This window comes from Corythoichthys intestinalis, chromosome 7 (genome assembly GCF_030265065.1).
Source record: "Corythoichthys intestinalis isolate RoL2023-P3 chromosome 7, ASM3026506v1, whole genome shotgun sequence".
NCBI lineage: Eukaryota > Metazoa > Chordata > Actinopteri > Syngnathiformes > Syngnathidae > Corythoichthys > Corythoichthys intestinalis.
This window is the reverse complement of record NC_080401.1, coordinates 15,798,199-15,821,167: the sequence shown is the minus strand read 5'-3', so window position 1 is coordinate 15,821,167 and position 22,969 is coordinate 15,798,199. Positions and strand designations below refer to the sequence as shown.

Genomic DNA, 22,969 nt, shown 5'->3' with positions numbered 1-22,969 from the left:
CTAATATTTAAATAAACACAGTGACTGCAACATGCACACTGATCTTTGTAAGCTTATTTGATATGTAGTTTTACAAATAAATAATTTAACTGGAGTCACACAGAACTCGATCAACAGAGAACATGAAAATCTACACTTAGAAAATCCTCGAAGGCTATGTGTATAATGATATTTGGGGTTTGTGGTATGGGGAATAAGTTGCTGAATGCGTGATTAAGTGACTGGCCAGTGACCAAAGATCATCAAATTTGATTCATCAAAGTGACCAATGCACTGGCTTGACATTTCTTTTTCTTGACTGTCTAGATTGGTCCGTTTAGTCACGTGTGACGACGTACTTGTATTTCGGCCGTCTCAGCTCAGCAAGCCCGCCATCTTTATATGTAAGCGCATACAGTACATCTTTATGAAAATTATGCTAGCATTATACACTATTAAAAAAGCACAAATAATTGATCAGTTGCATTCATTCATTCATTTTCCATGCCGCTTTTCCTCACGAGGGTCACGGAGGTGCTGGAGCCTATCCCAGCTAACTACGGGGCAGTAGGCAGGTTGCCAGCCAATCGCAGGGCACAAGGAGAGGAGACATAAAACCATTCATGCACACAATCATACCTACGTACAGACAATTTAGAGTGTTCAATCAGCCTACCATGAATGTTTTTGGGATATGGGAGGAAACCCACGCAGGCACGGGGAGAACATGTAAACCACACAGGAAAGACGGAACCCTTGAACCCTTGATCTCAGAACTGTGAGGCGGACATGCTAACCACTCGGCCACTGTGCCGCCTGATCAGTTGCAGTTACACTAGGCGAAAAATCCCAGTTTTACATTTTATGTAACCTCTGTCTCCCCATATCTGACATCGGGATTCCGGGTCAAATTTAATAGAAAGACGGAAACTAGAATTGGCCGTGAATGCAGAGAAGCTTTATACTGTGGTGTGTTAGCCAATAGCAGCCGTAGCAACCCTTTCAACTTAAGAGTGAAACAGCACATTTTCAAAACAAGTGGGGTTGCACTCGAGTGTGAAGGCAAACTGCGTGCGGCATTGGTGCAGTGACGTCAACGCGTTGAGAGCTGCGCAAGTGTAAATCCAGCTTCATACCATTCAACAATCGAGCAGCCATCTTAAAAATTAGGAACCCCACAGATGTTGTTCTCCTTTTGGATGGACCAATTACATGGTTGCTAATTACACATGTGCATGATTAAAATATCTGATGAAGACTATTGCCTTTATTATTAGTTTAAATTTTTAGGCCACACAATAGTTTACTCCCTCATAGAGCCTCTTTATTCTGTCACATTAATGTATTTATTGCAATATTTGCAATGTTGCATGTTTAAAATTGCACTGATTCAAGTTCGTGATATTCATCAGCCTTATCGCATCTTTATCCAATATCGTGCTATCCTTGAGTCATTCAAACATCTAGAGAATGGTAAAAATGCTGTTTTTCTTTAGGTAAGGACATTTTCCAGTAAGGAAGGTTACCACTTCTCGTAAATCAGTGGTCCCAAACTGCACCATGGACCGGTGTGATGTAGCCCTTTTTATTCACGGACCGGCAATGTGTGGCAGAAATTTACAGTAAATATAAAATAACACGACGGGGCTAAAAACAAAAATTAAAAGGCAGGGAAAATATAACTCACCACATGCTAAATCAACCTTTTTTTAACAATGGCCTCTCCTAAAACTTGACTTCAAATATCCTTGGTCTCAGCCACGCGGGCATAATGAGTTCTATTCCAATCGTGAAAGGTTTCTTGGCTTAAGCTATACGGTATGCCACGAGCAACGATGCTCTCAGCGCATTCACTTTTGTTGCCTCATTTGCTAGCTTTTAGCCACATATTATACAGAATGGACTTGGTTGTAGGTTCCTCCTCTGGCTCAGCAGGTGGTCTTTCCCCCATAAGTAAGCTGTCAAAAGACATCTCAGCACACAGCCAACAGCAGCTAAACGTTACTGTTTACATTGACTGATGCTGGGCTGCTAGGTGTGCAAACACCTGGCGGCCAACCTCGAGAGGGAGATGTACACAAATCTTTACTTGGATTAGTCAAAATGCACAGGCCAGACTGCGTTCATGAACAAATTATTTATTACTTCTCAGCGGCCCTGCAGCAAATGCGCCACAGACCGGTACCGTTCCCGGCCCGGTGGTTGGTGATCCCTGTCGTAAACCATTAGCTGCTCCTCTACTTTAGTTGTGCGCGAAGTCAACAGATAAGCCTGGAAAATGTCAAATGATATAACTCGTTTTGGTCTGGTTTCATCAGCCTAAACAGAAAATTAAACAATGTACACAATAATTATAAATCACATACAGTATTTGATCCAAGGCATTAATATGATAAAGGGCAATTGCTTGACTTCAGTTCTAGCAATACAGGTTCAGTTCCCCCTCAGTAACAATGTGAATGTGAAAGTGAATGGTTGTCTCCTCTCTCTCTCATGCGCCCTGCGAATGACTGGTGAGCGGGTGTAATCTGCCTTTCGCCTCAAAAAGCTCGTATAGGCTCCATTCATCGCAACCTTGAACAGGATAAGCGGTATAGAAGACAGAAGATGTCAGGGTATTTTATAGTCACAATTCGACACACCTTATAAACTTTCAAAGTCTTTCACATCTAGAAGTGCAAGTCTATAGATATAATTACTGCTTTGACAAATGTCGAGTGAACCACAACAATCACATTTGAAACTACTGTTGGCATTAAAAGTGTTTTCTAACAACATCCATACCATCAGCTCAGTCCTTTGTAATGTTATTGTTTACGAAGTCCATTTTGGTTCTCCCCAGGAACATCATAAATGTAATTATAGTCCCGCGAGTGAATTTTGTAAATACAACTACAACGTGACAATAAAAACGCTTTATTTCGGATTTATTATTATTTTTCCGATATTATTTATAATTTATTTATTCTATGTTTAATTGCCATTTGTAATGTTATCTGCAGTATTTATTAGGGATGTCCCGATCAGGTTTTTGCACTTCCGATCCGATACCGATATTGTTTTGCACTTCCGATCCGATAACAATACTGGCCGATACCGACCTATCTGAGCATGTGTTAAAGTTTAAAGTTATTTAGGCCCCTTACTTAGTTGTCAGAGTCATGTTGAAAAAGGTTTTAGTACCCTAGATAACAACTAGCCAGCTGAATTAGGTCAGTTTGAATAACACACAACGGTTGGTAACAAGAAACTGACCTGTTTATTCAGTGACAAACACAAAACATTATAAATAACAAACAGAAATGGCACAGTCAGTCAGTAAAACGTGCAAATAATATTGTAAACTGTCTTAAAAAAGCAAAACACACCAACAACCTCAGTGGAAAATCCCACAAATCCCCCAAGCCATTAGATGCTTTTAATGTTTCGTGCATTAGTTACAAAAATTGTATAAAAAGCCTCTCAGGTTTAAATAAACGACTATTTCAGTATCAAGTTAACATTTTAAAACACTAAATAAAATAATCAAGTCCCCTTTCTGTATCAGCAGCTTTAAACTACATTCAATTCATTTAATTTTGCGAATCAACTGTTAAAGTTGTTAAAATTGCTCCCGTTATTCCATAATTTCCCTTCTGTCTACTTTCGACATGTGAAAGTTTTAAAACTTTTTTGAAGATAGATTCAAGTCAAGATTTTGTCGGTTTATGAGTATTTTAGATAAAAAGTTAATTAGGTTTGCTTGGAAGGTTCACAACAGCCTACTAGGGAAGTCTTCTGCTTTAAGATGGCGGCTGTTTACTAACGCATCTGGTTTTCAATACTTCAATGTTGCTAACGCAGTCGAGTCTATCGTGTAGCATCTAGTTCTAAATATATATGATATCTATTATCTCCAGTAAAACGACGCTGACGTAGTTTGTAGCGGCTGTCAGCAGCAGTCAGGTATTCTTGTGTTTTTTATCCAGCGGCATGAGTTGAGCTAAAGCCGTGAGTTGAGCATTGGCATTACCCGGGTCTATGACAAGCATTATGTTTACTTTCGGGACGCAATGCGGTCAGTTTATCATTGCGTCCCGAAGACCGCGCTGTGTATTAGTTCCGCTTTACTTGACATATTTCAATAATCGGAATTTGGATGTTTGTGAATAGTTCTCGAATCTTACACGGCCGAATCGCTCAAGGATGTAATGACGGCTGGGCATGTTGTACCGTAGTTCTAAGTGTTGGATGGTGCGTCTTTGCTCACGTGAGATAATGGCTCGTCATCCAGAATGAATTCTTCGGCAATGACTCGTTATTCCCTGGGCTTTGGGACTGTCGAGTGCCAGTATGTCACGCATAGCAAAAGTTTCTGCCAGTGTTAGTTGCGTAAGACCTTTCTTTTTGTCTTCGGTTTTCTTAACATACTCCTCATATTGTTTGTGGTGGTATTTCGCGAAATGCTTGATTAGGTTGGTTGTATTAAAAACTTCTTACAGCTTTACCACTACGCTTGACTTTATTGTGGCATATATTGCACTCTGCCTCTTCGTCTTTGTCGTCCTTTAAGGTGAAATGATCCCACACAGCTGACATGTTTACCGATAAAGTCTCTCGGTAAATTGTGAGACGGTAATGTAAATGTAGTGTGTTGAAGGTGTGACGTAAAATGCGGACCGGATTTTAGGGAAACCGAAGCAAAAACTGGAATGGATTATGTAAATCGGTGTGCTGGAAAACCCGGACCGGACTTTAAAAAAAAAAAAAAAAACTGGATCAGAAGTAGGGCTGCAGCTATCGAATATTTTAGTAATCGAGTAATCGACTGAGAATTCTATCGATTAATCGAGTAATCGGATAAAATAAATATGTTTTTAGGTGAAGAGAAATTATAGATATACATGAGAAAACAAGACATTTTATCATTTTCAGTCAATCAATGTCTTTATTTTTTATGTGTATTGTTGAAAACGGCCAACAATTGCATCTCAGATGTAACTAGGATTAAAAAAAAAGACTAATTCACTATATATATATATATATATATATATATATATACACACACCTAAAAATGCCTTTACGCTTGATAACACACTTCGCTTAAAAGTTACGATTTTTCCCCACGTTTTTCAATTGAATTTTTATTTGTGTCAAGCCATTTTTAAGTTCTAGTAAAGTTTTAAGTTAGTCTAAACTGTAAGTCCTGATAGGATTTTGAATTTTTGCAGTGTTCAAAATAAATGTATGATACAGGCTGTATTGGAGCACATTAGGGACTAGTGCTACTTGGTGTTTTATCCAGCAATGACTACTGAGCTAAAATTGATAGTTAGCATTATTGAGTTTTTATTTGACACCCTCATCACTCCACAACGCTATGTTATGTTAAAGCCTGTATGTAAGACACGTTAGCCACACATCGAAAGTGGTCTTAATTAATAGAAACCTAGCCCTCCGCAGGGCTAACGTTACTTGAGCTAGTAGTGACAGTAACGTTAATCTTATATATTAGCGCTCAGCGCTCTTTGTTAGCGCTTAGCGCTCTACTACTTTAAGATGGCGGCTGTTTGCTAACGCTGCCCAGACGCGGCCTAGTCTGTCATTGTGCATCTAGTTCAACATACATGTGATCTCTATGAGACTCACCAGAGCTAACTGCAACTAACGTAGCATGTGCAGGCTAGTATTTTGCAACGTCGGAGTCGTTTGTAGCGGCTGTCTGCTGCAGTAAGTTTTTTTTTTTTGCTTCTTCCTCTACGCACGTGACATCAGCGCGTTGTCCCGCATTAAAAGTAGTCCGAGCAAAACGTGATGCTTAGAACTGTCAAAATAAACGAATACTCGAGGTGAATAAAATTACTCGGATCAGTTTTTAAACTCGAGTTACTCGAGTTGCTCGAGTATTCGTTTCAGCTCTAATCAGAAGTCTGGATCGGAATTTTTCCGTGTTCCGATCCGATACCGATGCGCATTTTTTTGCCCATATCGGCATCCGATCCGATCCAAATATCGGATCATCTCTAGTATTTATGAATGATTTAGCATAGGTTTACGGGCTGTGGAACAAATTAATGGAATTATAGTGTATTCCTATGGAAAAATCCTACTCGACAGACGACCATTTCTATTTACAAACCAGGTTCTAGAACGAATTAAATTCATATGTACAGGTACCACTGTACAGAAGACAAAAGTAGCATATCTAGATGAACATTGTCAGATGATAAATATTTACAATTACAGAATAGCTCAAAATCTCCATGTCAAAATCAAAACCACAATGCGTCCAACTAGGCATCCTACTTTAGGCCTTGTAAAATGTTAAAAAGCTGAAAATGCTCATATTCAAATTTTTAAAACCCCATTACTTCCCAGATGCTTGTTAAGGCTTAAAGTGCATAACTTCATCCATTTGCAAGTCGTTTGCGTTTGTAGTTGCTGTACAGTGAGGAAAGGAAGTAAATGATCACCTGCTGATTTTGAAAATACTCATACTCAGGAATAAAAGAACCATGGCTGATTATACGGAAGGTTTATTTTAATAGTGATGGGGGGAAAAAAATTGAGAAAATTACAGGAATTGAAAAATCTTAAATAAAAACACTGTCATGCAAAAATGTAATATTGGTCATATTTTAATCATAGCCAGTGGTCAGGGTTTCCATGATTTACAGTGAAAAGGAAAATTAGTTCTTAATGAATTTGAGTCATAAAGTCAAATTACGATGTATGTTGTAAGCTTTGTTTACTAATTGTCAAACATAACCAACAATTATTGACAAATGGTTTCTGGATAAATGCTGTCATAAATTGATGTTTTCTGTGTTAATGTAATGCCCACTTTAAAGATCTTAGTTCCAAAAAAGAAGCACATTTGCAATTTGGGACTTTAATAAGAAATGTTTGGGAAAAACATGTACAACAGCTTTGGTTGAGCAACTGTTATAAGATACGGATCTGCATTTTCCTTTCATTGCAAAAGTCGCAACCTACGTTTCTAGATTTAGAGAACATATAGCATAAATATATATCTGCAATCAGTTCAGAGTGTACCCCGCCTCCTGCCTATAGCTGGCTGGGATTGGCTCAAGAACCCCCGCAACAAAACAAGAAATATTGTGTATTCAGGATCACCACAACTTCGCCTGAGGAATGTTCACTTGCTAAATGCTAGTAGAATATGCAAATTGCGCAACACCGTACTGTAGCCAGGCTAACTATAAGCATTAATTTTGCAGTGGAGTTGCATATTTCACCACAAAAGGTGAAGCAAAACATGGAGACTGACAATATAAAATGGTCACAGTAATCATTTATATTCCCTCTTAATAAAAACAACTAACATTACTAGACGTGTGCAAAATTTACGATTCTTAGATTATTCATGATTCGGCCGTGGAAGATTCGAGAACGATTCACAAACATCCAAATTCCAATTATAGAAATTTGCCAAGTAAAGCGGAACTAAAACACAGTCAGTGTGGTCTTCGGGACGCAATGAGGAACGGACCTTGAGTAAACATTATGCTTGTCATTACCCGGGTAATGACGATGCTCAACTCACGGCTCTGGCTCAATTTGTGCCGCTAGATAAAAAAAACAATGACAGCCACTACACACTATGCCCACATAATGCAACGGTACATATCACATGTATAAAAAACTAGATGCGAAATGACAGACTCGGCGACGTTATCGGCACATGTATAGAAAACCAGATGCGAAATGACAGACTTGCGGTTCTTAGTAAACAGCCGCCATCTATAGACTTAAAAAAATCTATTGACCTTACACTTCGTCATTCTTTGCGCCACGCCTTATCAGAGGGGGCCGAGCTTCATTTAGTAATAGCCGAAGACGGCACACACTCAGGTCGGATTTAAGGTTGGATTTACTTACAATTGGATTTAACTACGAAAGCTGTACCGCATACAAACAGGAAGGATTGTCTCAGAAGTGATTTGTTCGAGGATTCTAGGTAAATATTACATTTTTTGTGCCATGCATGCGTGATTGAAGCATTTATTCGCAGTAATTTTCTTCGTTTACACAAGGAGGCGGCTGATTTTTGTAACTGACTAGCCTCATAGTTGGCAATATTTACGTAAAATAAATGCTAACTGTACGGTTTCTTAGCTTTTAACCAAGAATCGAGACCGTTTGACATCCATATCTATGAAGAATTTGGGGATTTAAGCATTTATTCACAAGAATTTTCGCCAGAAAAGCTCTGTTTATGCCAGGCGGCCGCTAGCCTCATCCGCTAACAGTATTTAGTGTATGATAATAATAATAAAGGGGTATTCTATTCTATAATAAGTTGTAATTATATATAGAATTTATTAATTATCTATTTACATATTAATTATGATTGATTTTGCATGTTTTCCTCAAGTATTAAGTTTCTGATGTTAAATTGAGTGATTTATTAGCTGTTGAAAACTTATGGTCACTTTTGGCTATTTTGGTCAAAAACTTAAATATGTTAAATATTCCTATTGATCCTGAAACTATAGGTGATTATCTCTGCATTTGGTGATTTTGGTGAAAATCTGAGACTTTTATAGCCATTTTAAGTTGTGTTATAAAGAAAATAATGAATCAGGATTTTATCAGGGAACGACTGAATTTTTTGATGCCGCTGCTCATGGAGACTTATACAGTGGGGCAAATGAGTATTTAGTCAACCACTAATTGTGCAAGTTCTCCCACTTGAAAATATTAGAGAGGCCTGTAATTGTCAATATGGGTAAACCTCAACCATGAGAGAAAGAATGTGAAAAAAAAAAAAAACAGAAAATCACATTGTTTGATTTTTAAAGAATTTATTTGCAAATCATGGTGAAAATAAGTATTTGGTCAATACCAAAAGTTCATCTCATTACTTTGTTATGTCCCCTTTGTTGGCAATAACGGAGGCCAAACGTTTTCTGTAACTCTTCACAAGCTTTTCACACACTGTTGCTGGTATTTTGGCCCACTCCTCCATGCAGATCTCCTCTAGAGTAGGGATGTTTTGGGGCTGTCGTTGGGCAACACGGACTTTCAACTCCCTCTACAGATTTTCTATGGGGTTGAGATCTGGAGACTGGCTAGGCCACTGCAGGACCTTGAAATGCTTCTTACGAAGCCACTCCTTTGTTGTTTGGCTGTGTGTTTGGGATCATTGTCATGCTGAAAGACCCAGCCACGTCTCATCCTCAATGCCCTTGCTGATGGAAGGAGATTTTCACTCAAAATCTCTCGATACATGGCCCCATTCATTCTTTCCTTTACACAGATCAGTCGTTCTGGTCCCTTTGCAGAAAAAACAGCCCCAAAGCATGAGGTTTCCACCCCCATGCTTCACAGAGGTTATGGTGTTCTTCGGATGCAATTCAGTATTCTTTCTCCTCCAAACACAAGAACCTGTGATTCTACCAAAAAGTTCTATTTTGGTTTCATCTGACCATAACATTCTCCCAGTCCTCTTTCTGGATCATCCAAATGCTCTCTAGCGAACCGCAGATGGGCCTGGACGTGTACTTTCTTCAGCAGGGGGACACATCTGGCAGTGCAGGATTTGAGTCCCTGGCGGCGCATTGTGTTACTGATAGTAGCCTTTGTTACTGTGGTCCCAGCTCTCTGTAGGTCATTCACTAGGTCCCCCCGTGTGGTTCTGGGATTTTTGCTCACCGTTCTTGTTATCATTTTGATGCCACGGGGTGAGATCTTGCATGAAGCCCCAGATCGAGGGAGATTATCAGTGGTCTTGTATGTCTTCCATTTTCTAATAACTGCTCCCACAGTTGATTTCTCTACACCATGCATGTTACCTATTGCAGATTCATTCTTCCCAGCCTGATGCAGGTCTACAATTTTGTCTCTGGTGTCCTTCGACAGCTGTTTGGTCTTGGCCATAGTGGAGTTTGGAGTGTGACTGACTGAGATTGTGGACAGGTGTCTTTTATACCGATAATGAGTTAAAACAGGTGCCATTAATACAGGTAACGAGCCTCGTTAGAAGAAGTTAGACCTCTTTGACAGCCAGAAATCTTGTTTGTTTGTAGGTGACCAAATACTTATTTTCCACTCCAATTTGGAAATAAATTCTTTAAAAATAAAACTATGTGATTTTCAGTTTTTTTTCCCCACATTTTGTCTCTCATGGTTGAGGTGTACCCATGTTGACAATTACAGGCCTCTCTAATCTTTTCAAGTAGGAGAACTTGCACTATTGTTGGTTGACTAAATACTTATTTGCTCCACTGTATATGGCTAAGGTAGGTGCGTGTTTTGGTTTTAGGTTGGTAGCAGCTTTGGTTTTGTACATATTTGAATTTGAAGTTTTGAAAATAGGCCCACTACTAATCGGCCCTGTTTCCCGTGTCATGTTGATAGGTTATGAAGTCTATGTACCATCTTAAAACAGTAGACTTCCCTGGAAGGCTGTTGTAGTGAACCTTCCAAGCGGACCTAATTAAAATCTTAAAATCTTAAAATTTTATCTAAAATACTCCTAAATCAGCAAAATCTTGACTTGAATCTATCTTTAAATGATGAAACAGTTTTAAAACTTTCATATCTTGAAAGTAGACAGAAGGGAAATTATGAAATAATGGGATCAATTTTAACAACTTTAACAGTTGATTCACAGCATGAATTGAATGTAGTTTAAAGCTGCTGATACAGAATGGAGACTTCAGTATTTTATTTACCGTTTTGAACTGTTAACCCTTTAACACCTAAGCCTATTTTGGCCAAATTTGCATTCATTTGATGTTGCCTTTATATTTCAAAGAAAAAAATGTTCACAATAGCCAAGTTGGGTCCCTTTTTTCAGGACACCTTGAACGTCATGTCCAAACTGTTGTTTTCTTCACTGACCAATTATAATCCACATTTTGGACTCAAAAAGACAAAAAAAAACTCCAAAATATTTTTTCAAAATTTGTAATGTTGGTGTTCCATTGACAACCAAACATGCTCGACCAACCGTTTTGAAGCTTGATATATTATATATATATTTATTCAACTTGTTAGGATAAACATTCAATAGAAAAAAATAAGATTGAATAGTTTTATGTTTGACTATTCAACACAAACAGCTGGTATGGTCATAGGCGTTTTTGGCCTTTACACATACTATGGTCAATACAGGTTATATACAGTGCAAAATAGTGAGAAAAAAATATATATATATCATCTAACACAAAAAGGGTTTGGAGGATATCTCTTTGTGAAGTTAGGTATTATACCCATCACCTTATCTAAAGTATACGTACATGCAATCAAGCTTCTCGAACACACATCTATATAAAAATTCAAAAGATTCATAGTGAAGAAAAAAAATATATAACATTGAAATAAAGTATTTTCAAAAATATTGACAAGTAGTTCGGTTCAATGCAATTTTTTTCAGGCATGCGACCCGATAGTTTTTTTTTTTGCGCACTCAATAAAGTTTGTTTTTGAACAGGTCACTGAGCTGCGTCACATACAACGTCACACAGCCTACTCTTCTGCCGTTTGAACGCTGCTGTCACTTCTACTCGCCGAGACGCCGACTAATCAGAGGAAGAAAAGGACAAATACAGCTCATCCTATTCCTTGAGTTGATGAAAAAATGCATTAGCTTGCGCTAAAATTAGTTTTCGAGTCATTCTGCACGTTTCAGAGTCGCTCGCGCAATCCAACCGTTGTTCATTCCTCCTTTTCCTTAGTTGGCGCCGAGCTCGGCAATTTATTAAAAATGTTCACATTCGGTTCGTCCTTCTTGACATCACAACGGATCTTGGGATATATAGTCTTTTGTGCTGCTTTCGGTTTTGAAAAAGGACAAGAAATGATGGAAATATGGAGATAGATACATGGTACATGCAGTGTTTTAATGCATATTTATGAGTGCAATAAAACTATAAAACTCAAATGACATTATCTCCCGTTTTTCTTGGTCGAGTGACTTCAAATAAAAACTGGTGTGGACATCACTTTCAAATGAGACCAACCAGCGGCGCGTGGGTGACGTAATTACAGCGTGACGAAGCTTCAAAGACAACATGTGTAAACGCGTCGCTGCCGACACGTTTGGTGTTAAAGGGTTAACTTGATACTGAAATAGTTGTTTATTTAAGCCTGAGAGGCTTTTTGTACAATTTTTGAAACTAATTTACAAAACATTAAAGCAGCTAATAGCTTGGGGAGGTAATCAGCGATCAATAATCGATTTATAATCGAATCCTTGCCTCTGATCGTAATCGAATCGTTAGGTGCCCAAAGATTCCCACCTCTAAACATTACACTTATAGCAGTTTACCACGTCAGTTGCGAAACTCTTCTTCTTCAATCAGTATCATTTTTAGTGCCATTGACAGCGATAGACATATAATCAATCCATTTTAACTGGGATAGTCCTAATGGACTGGACGTCTATCGCCGTCAATGGCAGTGTATGTGGGGTTTGGACGAACATATTTACAACTTATTGTATTGGGAAAATATGATTTGAGCTACATTTCTTTTGAATTAAGAGAGTGTTCTCAGCACAAATCAATCGGGTTGTCCACGACCCACCTGTCGTGGATCACTGCACTAGATAAAACACTACAAGTGTAGCAGGATTGTTCTGTTATCTCTCCATACTGTAACTACTAGAGCCTTAGAAGTTCCTGATCCAAGAAGTCATGAATTGCATCCAACGGAGGATGATATACTGACGTATCTATATAAATTTGCCAATAGATGATCAAAGCAACGTATTGAAGAAAATAATTACTTTAAAACAACAACAAAAATAGCACAACTCTACCAGGGACCGCTCTAAAGGATTGAGGCCGCCTCGACTGTGATTGTACCAATGTGTATAAGTAAATGCGTCGTAGGGTGTTTCACTTGAACAGAAAGGAAAAGCGTAATGTGTCACTTGGACAAAATGTATAAAAAGTCAACTATGGAGTATAACTGAAGTGTCATCAGACAGGCTGAAATTTGACCGCCTGTCTATTGCCAATTGTGAAAGAAACAAAATGCACATTGGAAGTATCGTGGGGACATTATGTCAGCAGCTCCTCGGTGATTATTGGTTTGGTTCAAAAGTCAATCGTTTTGCTTTATGACGAGATGAAAGTGCGTGACTAAGAAGGAAACTAGCAAAAGACACAAGAACGGCGTTGTGGGACGAGACAGCACGTCCTTACCTGAAAAACAGCCTTGCCCCCCTCACTCTTGCACGTCTTAAAAGTCCGTGTCACGCCGATGCGGTTTTACACGGAGACCATATTTCCAGCTGTGATGGGGGGGAAAAAAGAAAAGGAGGTAGTGTTGACTGAATTTGTTGACGGGTAGCGGAGCTGGCGCCACTGTGGTTAGATTTGTCAAAATTTTCTCCAAGCAAGCTAATCACCACACCCATGAAAGAGGGAACATGGCAACAGCCCACACTGAAGGGGATGCCTTGTGTTGAATTGTGACTCGGGATTTCCTCGAACTGAAATAACACATAATGGAGCTCAATTTTCACCGGTTCAGTTGTGATTGACCCCCTTACTCCAATAAAATGTCAATAATGTCACTTCGTCAAACGCAGGGAAATAGCTCTTGAAATCAAAGCGTAACCCGTACGGAATGGTACAGTCCGATAGCTGCCCTAGTGAAAAAGGAAGCGAGCAGGGTACAGGAAGCAAATAGTAGTAAATGTACAAAACTGGTTACCACATTCAGGCAAGTATAAACACGGATTTGTTTAGTTGCCGACAGCCTGCTCAAATCAGACTCGTCAAAAGTTCAGTAAAATTGAACAACTAAGATTTACTTTGTAATTATCTAATTTATACAATAAGACTTTCTCTCAAACACAAAAAAAGGCCTATTAATATACACGATACAGTTCTGGTGCAGCATTGTGTAACTTTTAGAGATGGACTGACCAAAACAAGTATACTTAAATATATTTAGAACTTATCAACCAAAAATATTCCGATTCAAAATTTGTGCATAAGGTCTGGACTGTGATGGGAGAGACAGACAGCTGTGCCAATTTTCACGATAGCACATCAAGGTTCATTGAAAGGGATCCCTTTCCATTAGGTTAGGATACATTTTTAATGTGGCCAATGAAAGGAAGCAGTGGGATGGACTTTTCCATAACTCTGCACGAGCAATAATCAATCGAGGGTAGATGAAAGTTCTCCAGTGCTTGGTTTCCTTCCGAAGTGGCATGGGGTCAGATTAAGTTTAAATGAATTCCCACTCAGCAGTAGTTTAGGCGTATCAAACTGATTTGCTTCCAAACACATAATAAGGATTAGTGCGATACCATAGTCAAGTTGATTTTTATTCTACTATCATTAAAGATAATTTAGGATTACCAGCAGCGCAAAACAAACGAGAAACACCTAAAAATGTTGTCGCTGAATATGATTGATTATTAATGCTGAGCTTGCAAGTCCACCAAAGACAATGATGTAACCAAGCAAGACTAGGCAGAAACCTTGGAGGCTATAGTGCCATCATTTCTTTCAGATAAGGCCAGAAGTTGCTTAACACAAGAATGATATCTATGAGGCAATTGCAGGTTGCAAGTAAATTCAATTCGTGCAGTAGAAGGAACTTACCTATATTTTTCACCCCAAAAATGGTCCAAGGAATAGAATACCTAAGAGATTCACTTTTCTGCTTTTTATTTATCTAATTATTTTCTTGATCTCTGGTAAAAAGCTGCTGAATGCATTAGCTTGCACAGATTCAGATTTAGTGTCCAAAGGCACATCTTTGGCCAAACACGCCACCCAGGTCCATTGCTTGGCAACCAAAAAGGGAGGGGGGCAGATGGATCCTATACTGTACTACATACTATAAATAGACCATCAAGCGCTCTATGTTTGAAAAAAAGACAAAGGAAAGACACATGTTGGTTGGGCTATAAATAGTATCAAGGACCCTGGACATGTTATGTTGTACAGTAACACTGTTGTATTGTCACATGCAACGGATAATGAATTACAACATTTTTTTTTTTTTTTTTTTTTTACACATCCTGGTTGGGCTATGAATCGTATCAAGGAGCCTGGATATTTTGTGTTGTACAGTAGCTCTGTTGTATTGTCACATGCAGTGCATAATGTATTATAGAATGTTTGTATTTATGCAAAATCAAGCAGACTAACTGTCAAACGATTTGAATTTGTGGCCATTTTATGGCTCTGGATGAAATAGCATGAGGTGACATTAGGACACCTTTTCATTAAGAAAAAAAATGGCAAAAGTGTGGATTATAAGACATGCTTCCTCCCATTGTATTATTGATGGTGGTTTGTGTTGTGCAAATTAATTTGGCATTAGATGGGAGAATATATTTGAATGTATTCTACCAATCAATGATGTGATAGAATAAGGCGTTTACATGTCATATCTGTATTGTTCAATTGTTATATAAAAAAAGTGAATAAACAAAAATAATGTAAATGCATTAATAATTAAACTGAAGTGATGGACATAATTTTGAATGAGCTTTTCTTTTTTTTTTTTTAACTTTAGATTTCATTTTGACCCACACACCTGGCCCTCATGAACACCATGTAGTATTTTTTACTGTATCAAAGTCAATTAAAAGGTGTAGCAACAGCAGGACCTTAAAAGGCTTTATCAGGACCGTCTTATCCACCAGACATCGCCCGGGGAGGCTGGCCGTTGCCAGGGCAACCCTCACAAATGGCTGCTGACGTCAAGAAGGTAGGAGAAATACCAGGGAGAGCAGCCACAGCTTCAATGCATAATGTATTATAAAGGGAGAAAAAAGGACTGTCTTGAAGAGTGTGAAGTGAATTAAAATATGCGCGTTCTACTCAACTCAAGAGCTTTTTTCTGGGGTAAATCAAGGTTGACAGCTTAAAGCATTCACTTGTTGGCTGGCCAACAGAATTAACCTCATTGAAGCAGTCATATGGCATACATATCCTAGAACAAGGAATTCTTCGAGGTGCTAGAAAATACAAATACTTGTGAATCCTGGAGTTAATGTGATGTATACATTTTCAGAAATCGGGGAGTTTTGCTAAATCTAAATGTTAGGGATCACCTCATTGCATTGGAACGTTTTTATTTTTGGTCCTTTTCATCTTCAGTTAATATTTAATGTTGCCAATGTTGCCATGGAGTACTGAAGAATACATAGCACCACAAGTCTGAATTTTTACACTTTAATCCACTTCCCAGGTGCCAATACGGTATGCTTTTCATGAATCAAGTTATAGAATGATGAAAACAACACTCTTGTTACTTGTTACAACTTCATACAGCTAACCACAATTTGTTGGGGGGAAAAAAATTCAAAAAAAACTTTAATGCTGAGTCCACAATGCCATCTGTTCAGAATTTGGGAAGTAATATCAGTAGACTGCAGTTTACTGTATGCTGCCCCCTAGACAGCTTCTTGTCTAATGTCACTTCTATTGTTGGGACATGAGACACAGTCTGACCAAAGGTTTGGTGAAGTACCCTCATCATTTTAGTGATAATGACTCTCGTGATGAGCTAGAATTACAAGATTGGCAAGCTGGATGCCGGTTATGGAGTAAGTGTAGCTGTTTGCAGAAGGCCAAATGCTGTTGCACCTCAAATTACTATACTGCAAGAAAATGCATGATTCAAAGATATGGATGCGGATGTCAATCTAAACAGTGGTTTGTCTAAAGGAGCATTACAATTGGCTGGTGAGCAGTCCAAGGTATATCACAATTTGCTCAAAGTCAGCTGGAATAGGCATCAGGTTCCTGCTACACTAATGATAACAAGGACTGACGAAAATGTATAGATGTTTGACAAATAGGAGAGAAATATTTTTAAGTCACCCAACCAATAGTACAAATAATATGTTTTGATCAGTGTGAAATGGACTAATGAAATATGCAACGGAGCATTACAATTGGCTGGTGAGCAGTCCAAGGTATATCACAATTTGCTCAAAGTCAGCTGGAATAGGCATCAGGTTCCTGCTACACTAATGATAACAAGGACTGACGAAAATGTATAGATGTTTGACAAATAGGAGAGAAATATTTTTAAGTCACCCAACCAATAGTACAAATAATATGTTTTGATCAGTGTGAAATGGACTAATGGAATATGCAAAAAGACTTCGGTTTTTAATAAATCATTCATGTCAAATATGAAGCCCAGAAGAATTGTTTCAAATAAATGCACAGTGAAGTAAGAAGTGTTGTGGGGAATTTCCAACACTTCTGCTATTGGAGTTCCAGCAAACATGAAACATGAATCAACATGCTCTTACGTTTCCAGAGAAGTGAATCATACATATTAGTTACAAAGGAAACAATGGGTAAGATGTAATACATGTTACCCTCTTCTTAAAAAAAAAAAAAAAAACTTGCCATAACTGCATAACAATTGTACCAGATGATCATTCGTGACCACAATCTGACAATTACTTTCTGGATGTACGGTGGACCACAGGTCCAAAACATAACTCTAGATATACCATAGGTAGTAATGATGTACAGAAGCAGGTAAGGAAAGATAACCATTTTATGTGGTTCCACAATTATAAAATAATATGGTCATATTATTCTATTATACAAGAATTATCTCTATGCTCTACATGAAGCTATAGATGGAATGTTTGCAACCCCAAAACTGCAACACTCAACAAGGGAAAAGAAATTCTGAACAATGCTACCTACTTTAAGAAGAGAGCACAGGAAGTGGGTGGTTTTCATATAGGTCCTTAATGGCATGAACCTGCTGCTGGGCTGGATCCTTCCTTCCGCTCACCGACGTGGAGGAGTAGTAAATGATGTGTAAGGCAGTGCTGGGAGAAGTAGTAAATGGTGTGTAAGGCAGTGCTGGTGTATGAGGCTGCTGAGTGGTGAGTGCGCGCATAGGGGAGGTACTGATGATGGGAGATGGAGTACTGTTTTTGTTAAAGGGGCAGTAGTGTGCTCTCAAAGGAGTGAAGTTATCAATTATAATATGAAGTTATTAATTGTGACATGCTGTTTCTACAGTGCTTTGATGGCAGTGGTGTTTGACTCCACATGAAATCAAGATAGTTAAACTGTACTGTGTTGCAGATAGGAGTTAAATAGAGGGAAAGCCAATGACGAAATTAAATTAGAATCTTGTGTTTGTACAGGGTGGAGGTCTATACTTTTTTATGGATCAGTCAGCATACCTGTCATCCCGAGGCCGTTGGCAATCTTACAAATAGTGACGTATGCCCTTACAAATTGGTGACTAATCTTCCAACGTTGTATATAGCGTGCAATATGAAACAAAAATACTGTAAAACTAAAGTTTTAAAATAATATGAATTTATTGGTAATGTTATAACCTGGTGCAATCAAAGAACAATCAATATCTTTGGCTACATCACGATTACTAAAATTTAACAGTGACTTGTTATAATTGTATGTAGCACTTTTGGCAATTTCTATCATGTTTTTTGATGGCTGCACTTCATGGCACTTCAGCTCGCAATTCAGTTTGACTTGAAGGTAGTTCGTTAGTGTGTCCAATTATAAATTATAAAGGTCAATTGATAAAATGAACTTACCGATGCAATCTTTGAGTCAGGGAACATTTCTATTGCTACTTCTGAGAAGTGATCAGGCAAATTGTGCTTGGCAACAAATTGCGGAATAAAATATCTGCTTTCGTCACTTTTCATTCTGCAGACTTCATCTTTATGACCAGTGCGGTTAATCTAACTTTTAAAAAGTAATTAATTACACTGACAAATTACTTCTCCCAAAAAGTAATTCAGTTAGTAACTCAGTTACCTGAATGTAAGAGTAGTTACTTGGCAAAGTAACTGGCGTTACCATTCATGTTTTTTTTTCATTCCCCTCCCCCCCAAAAAAACAAAAAAACATAGTAACCTTTGCTGTATTTGGAAGTCATTTCATGATGCGAATCAACTGTTAAAGTTGTTAAAATTGCTCCCGTTTTTGCATTAGTTCCCTTCAGTCTACTTTCGACATGTCAAAGTTTTAAAACTGTCATCATTTAAAGATACATTCAAGTCAAGATTTTGCCGAATTAGCAGTATTTTAGATAAAAAGTTACTTAGGTTCTCTAGGAAGGTTTACTACAACAGAGCCTTTCTGAGAAGTCTACTGCTTTAAAATGGCGGCTGTTCATGAACGCCGCCGAGTCTGTCATTTCGCATGTAGTCCTATATGCATGTGATATCTAGGCGTAGATTGTAGGCTGTCGGCTACAGTTAGGAAACATTGGAACCACCTAGCCTAGCATTATGGGGCGCCGTTTGTAAAGCAGCACATGCTGAAAATTACGACATTTTCTCATATTTAGCGCCACACAGTGTTTAAAATGTCACTTTTTTTGCACATTTACAACATTGTTTAGCAACTTAAATATTTATTTTTAGATAATATATATTAGACCTAAATGTTTAAATTTGAACTAAATATTTCATATAAATGTTAAATGTAAATGTTAAATTTATATCATAAAAATATATTTTGAATTTATTTCATAAATATGTATGCTAAATTTATTTTATATCTAAATATTAAATTTATATGTTATATCTAAATATTAAATGTATATTTTAAATCTAAATCTTAAATTTATGATTTAAATATTAAATCCATATTCTAAATGTAAATCTTAAATGTATATTTTAAATATAATTCTTAAATCCATATTCTAAATGGAAATCTTAAATATAATCCTAAATACTAAATTTAAATGTTAAATCTGGAAAAGGTTGAAAATAAATATTTAGCTTAATATGCAAATTCACATGACTGGAGACCAGAAGTAAGAAAATAAAACCTGCAGCAGCTCAGATTTTGTTCACCTTTCTTGAAAATGAATCAAACCTACTCAACGGTGGCAGTCGGCTCTTCTTGGACATGAGTCATTGTGATATTAACAATATCTAGGAAAAATACACATGTAGGAGAAACTATTTAAAGAGTATTTTGTGTTTTTCGTGTCACTTTTATGTACGAGCCCAGTAACGTTACTAAGAATAGCCACGAGGGGTCTCTGTTGGACTAGACTGGAAAAATCCCGCGTTTCTCACAGTCGGCGAAGGTGGGCTGAAAGAACATATGTCGGGCGAGTCAAATTTAGCGAAGACTATAGACCTTACCCATGTGACGTCACAACTCCTTCCTCCTGACTGGTGCCGCCCAATTGTCCGTCAACACATCATGTTTCCCTGTTACGGCTACGTACATTCCTCCTATTTACGACGTGTTTTTCTGCTCGTTAACATTAATAATCAAAATGGTGAAGGCGTGTGTGGCGGTCGGTTGCAATAACAGAGAAGATAGACGGAGAAGACGGAGAGACTTGAAGTTCTACCGGATTCCGAGAGACCCGGAGAGAAGAGAGCGAGATGGGCTGCTGCAATTCGACGAGAAAACTGGGCTCCAAACGATTACCACAGATTATGTAGTAGTCATTTTATATCTGGTAAGATGCATTTAATATATATTTAGAGGGTTTTGGGCTGACAACCACAATTAAGATCATTGCTAGGCTAATCGCCGACAACATACACGTATGTATGTAGTGAGAGTGCTATCGCTAAACCATATAAACATTAAAAGCCCTAACTCCATTGACAAACGACATGAAATACATTAGACTTGACAGTGGATGTTAGCAATAACAAAAGATTCTGAATTGAAAATTTCGTAACTCACCTTTCCAAGCACAAGATAGATTCCTGCCGAATTTTCGTGGACGAGGACCTGTTTCACCCAACCAGCAACGAAGTATTTATAAGCCTCCAAGCTCTTAAAGGTTTTCAAACTTTCGTGAGAATAGGCTGATTTTGTGTGGACAAGATAGTTGTACAGTTCAGGGTAGCTAGCAGATGTCAGGCAAATACGGCGGAGACAGCGGGTCGAAAAACATCGATTTAGGCATCAAATATGGATCTGGCGAATGGATAAACTGAAGCTTTTCCACATAACGCCTTTTATGCAACGCATCAAGTGAGTTTACGGCATCCGAAAGCACCGGGTCTTCCATGAAATGCATTATAAATTGCTCGATCAATTGAGACCATTGATAATAGACCCTACACACGTGACGTCACAACTCCGCTCTCCTGAATGGTACCGCCCAATTGTCCGTCAAAAGTGTTAACCTGTTACGGCTACGTACATTCCTCCTATTTACGGCGTGTTTTTCTGCTCCTTAACATTAATAATTAAAATGGTGAAGGCGTGTGTGGCTGTTGGTTGCACTAACAGAGAAGATGGAAGGAGAGACTTGAAGTTTTACCGTATTCTGAGGGATCCAAAGAGGAGAGCGAAATGGACGGCTGCAATTCGACGTGAAAACTGGGCACCAAAAAATCACCACAGACTATGTAGTAGTCATTTTATATCCGGTAAGATGCATTTAAGATATACTTAGAGGGTTTTGGGCTGACAAATAACCACAATTAAGATCATTGCTAGGCTAATCGCCGACAACATACACATATGTATGTAGTGAGAGTGCTATCGCTAAACCATATAAACATTAAAAGCCTTAACTCCATTGACAAACGACATGAAATACGTTAGACTTGACAGTGGATGTTAGCAATAACAAAAGATTTTGAATTGAAAATTTCGTAACTCACCTTTCCAAGCACAAGATAGATTCCTGCCGAATTTTTGTGGACGAGGACCTGTTTCACACAACCAGCAACGAAGTATTTATAAGCCTCCAAGCTCTTGAAGTTTTTCAAATTTTCGTGGGAATAGGCTGATTTTGTGTGGACAAGATAATTGTAAATATCAGCGTAGCAGATGTCAGGCAGACAGGGCGAAGACAGTGGGTCGAAAAACATCAATTTGGGCATCAAATGTGGATCTGGCGACTGTATAGAACGAAGCTTTTCCACATAACGCCTTTTATGCAACACATCCAGTGAGTTTACGGCATCAGAAAGCACCGGGTCTTCCATGAAATGCATTTTAAATTCCTCGATCAATTGAAACCAATGCTAATACGGAGACAAAATGACGGACAAGTGGGCGGAACCATACAGTGAGCACATGGTTTTGTGACGTCGGTGGGTAGGGTCTATAGACAGCCATTCATAATTTTCCCACAGCTACAGCAATGGCGACAGCAGCTTCCACTTCACGACCCACTTCGGTAAGCTAAGTGTATTGTGACTGTTCTCTAAATTGCTTTTATTGGCGTTGGATTCTCAGCTAGGCTAATTTACCCGAACTAGCTAACAGCCTCCAGAAATTTTTCATAGGGGTGGCCAGATGGGGCCACTTAAAATCTTGGTGTATTGTGTAATATTTGATGTTACAAATGATTTAATGTGCATAGTACATAACTGTCTAGTCAACATTTTGAGTTCCACAACAATTCTGTTTTATTGTGTTATGTATATATTAGGCATAAGGTGTACATTTAACAAAACAAAATAATTGCTGGGGAAAAGCAGGTGCATTTGGGACGAAATTCATAACTGATGCTACAACAATCTAACGATATACTGGCAAGCGGGGTGGCCAGTGGAGTGGCCAACAAATTTATAGGGGGGGCCGTGGCCACCCCCTGGTGGCGCCACTGCTTGCTACAAGAGTCAGTGCAATCCATACTGTAAGTAGATCCTTTCCCACTATAATATAAGCAGTCAAACTATGGGGCCGTTTAGATGTTGACGCTCCGAGAAAAGACACATATCATGTTTGGATGGTTCTGTCTTGATGCTTTTTTTATTTTATTTTTTATTGTAGGCTCCCACTAGCTGCAACAACGCGAATGGGCCAGCTCTCCTCACCACCTCCACTAGGACATACCATTCGGTAAAAGTTCATGTTCTTTTTTGTGCATGTTCTTTTTTTGTGTGTTTTACACATAAATTCTGATCATTGTGCGAGGTTTTTCGAAATACTTAATGAACAGATAGCATATTTGGTATTTTGTTTTCATAACAAAAAAAAAACTCAGGGTTCCAGCTCCAGTGCTACCATACCTTTACCAGCAGCAGACTTTGCTCTGTTGGTAAGTGCTAATT

The 22,969-nt window shown here is 38.3% G+C and overlaps 1 protein-coding gene across 6 annotated transcripts in view; it reads right to left on the bottom strand.

Moving 5' to 3' along the window:
* Positions 1-17,799, bottom strand: part of LOC130918640 (guanine nucleotide-binding protein subunit beta-4) — a 44,788-nt gene extending 26,989 nt beyond the window's left edge. For 2 of the 6 annotated variants that reach the window (XM_057840520.1, XM_057840519.1), the window contains exons 1-2: positions 17,637-17,799; positions 13,137-13,225 (exon numbers count right to left, since the gene is read on the bottom strand). The gene's annotated coding sequence lies outside the window, so the exon portion shown is untranslated. Of the gene's footprint in view, positions 1-13,136; positions 13,226-14,552; positions 14,730-17,636 lie in introns of those variants that run through there. The other 4 variants (XM_057840522.1, XM_057840521.1, XM_057840523.1 and 1 more) reach the window with 4 other exon arrangements.
* Between the last annotated feature and the right edge of the window lie 5,170 nt (positions 17,800-22,969).